Source organism: Halichoerus grypus, chromosome 14 (genome assembly GCF_964656455.1).
Source record: "Halichoerus grypus chromosome 14, mHalGry1.hap1.1, whole genome shotgun sequence".
NCBI lineage: Eukaryota > Metazoa > Chordata > Mammalia > Carnivora > Phocidae > Halichoerus > Halichoerus grypus.
This window is the reverse complement of record NC_135725.1, coordinates 30,350,855-30,352,356: the sequence shown is the minus strand read 5'-3', so window position 1 is coordinate 30,352,356 and position 1,502 is coordinate 30,350,855. Positions and strand designations below refer to the sequence as shown.

Genomic DNA, 1,502 nt, shown 5'->3' with positions numbered 1-1,502 from the left:
AGTCTATCCATTTGTCTCCATGCCTAATGCCCTAGTTCAAGTGGCACCCAATCTCCCTCCTGAAGAACTCTGACACCTTCCTAACTGCTCAGCCTCGTCTGTGGCTCCTCCACCTGCTCTCCACCCCAGTCCAGGGTGATTTTTTAAAACACAAATACATCACTGCCCTGATGAAAGCCCTCCACAATCTCCCACTGGTTTCAGGACATCAATATCCAGGTTTGATGTGGCCTCTGCCTGCAACTCCAGCTTCATCTTGGGCCACACACCAACCCCCGAATCTTGACAAACAAGTCCTGCTGGCTTTGTTCTCATCCACGCTCCTTCCCACTAGACATTTCTCCCTGCTATCCCCTCTGCCTGCAGCAGGACCTTCTCAACACCACCCCCCTTTATTTTATTACGGTAAAATAGACACAACATAAAATATACCATTTTAAGTATACAGTTGTATGGTATTAAATACACTCATGTTGTCATGCAAAAATGCAGAACATGTCACTAGTTTGCATGTCACTGTTATACAGGGACTATGATAATCTTCTCTGTATTGTTCCAATTTAAAAAAAAAAAAAAAATTTTAGTCTGTGCCACCGAAGTGAGTACTCATCTTCTTTTCACTATAAAGTCTGACTCATCCTGCAGATCTTAGCTTCAACTCACTTATTCAGGGAAGTCTTCCAAGACCAGGCCCATCCCCTGTCAGATAACCCCTTGACTGCACAGTACCCAGCATGAGTGACATGAGCTCCAGAGGGCAGCACTCAGGACCTAGAGGAGGTAGGCACACAGTAGCTCAGTGCATCCTAGTTAAATGAATAAGTGAATGAATGAATGAATGAAGAAATGCAATTCTACCCACAGTAAAGACCACCTTGGCATTATTGTAGAAAGCCATGTAGTTCTACATTGTCTTGAACTCCATTCCAGTATAGGATCTTGGCTTCATCTTTGGAAAACTAAACCAATAGTGAGATAATTTTTTTAACTTTTCTCAAAGAGAAAAATTGCAATTCAGACTTTACCTTTCATAAAAGAAGAAAACACCTGATAGTCTCTAAATTGTGTGTTTTCCTTTAATTCTATTTATCAAGATTTCAAAAGTATTGAATCTAGACTCAGAGCCCTGCAGCAGTTTATAATTTCTAAAAACTAATGTAGAGTAGAGCTTATTTTGCATAAGCTTGCAAGACAGTAAGCATGATCCTGCCCCACAACATCTGCACAGAAGTCTCTATCATCCATCAGGGCTACTAGTGAGGTCTGGAGATGGCTTTCCTCGGAACCCGAGGTTGTCTGCACCCACCATGAAAAGCTTGTCATGCTCACCTCCAGGAAACCCTGCTATGGGCCAGAAATAGCAGATCTAGGATTTCATGGGACCAAGGACTCCAACCCTGAGTTACAGCTAGAACAGCTGACACTCACATTACCCTTCACACTTTATGTGTTATTCATAACAGCAGGAGCTAGGGATCAACATCATCATCAACAACAGTATC

General features: G+C 42.5%; 1 non-coding gene across 1 annotated transcript; it reads right to left on the bottom strand.

Annotated features, from left to right (window-relative positions):
* Positions 1-482: 482 nt before the first annotated feature.
* On the bottom strand, positions 483-582 carry LOC118550622 (U6 spliceosomal RNA). Its single transcript, XR_004924664.1, has one exon. It is a non-coding gene; the product is annotated as a U6 spliceosomal RNA (small nuclear RNA).
* Between the last annotated feature and the right edge of the window lie 920 nt (positions 583-1,502).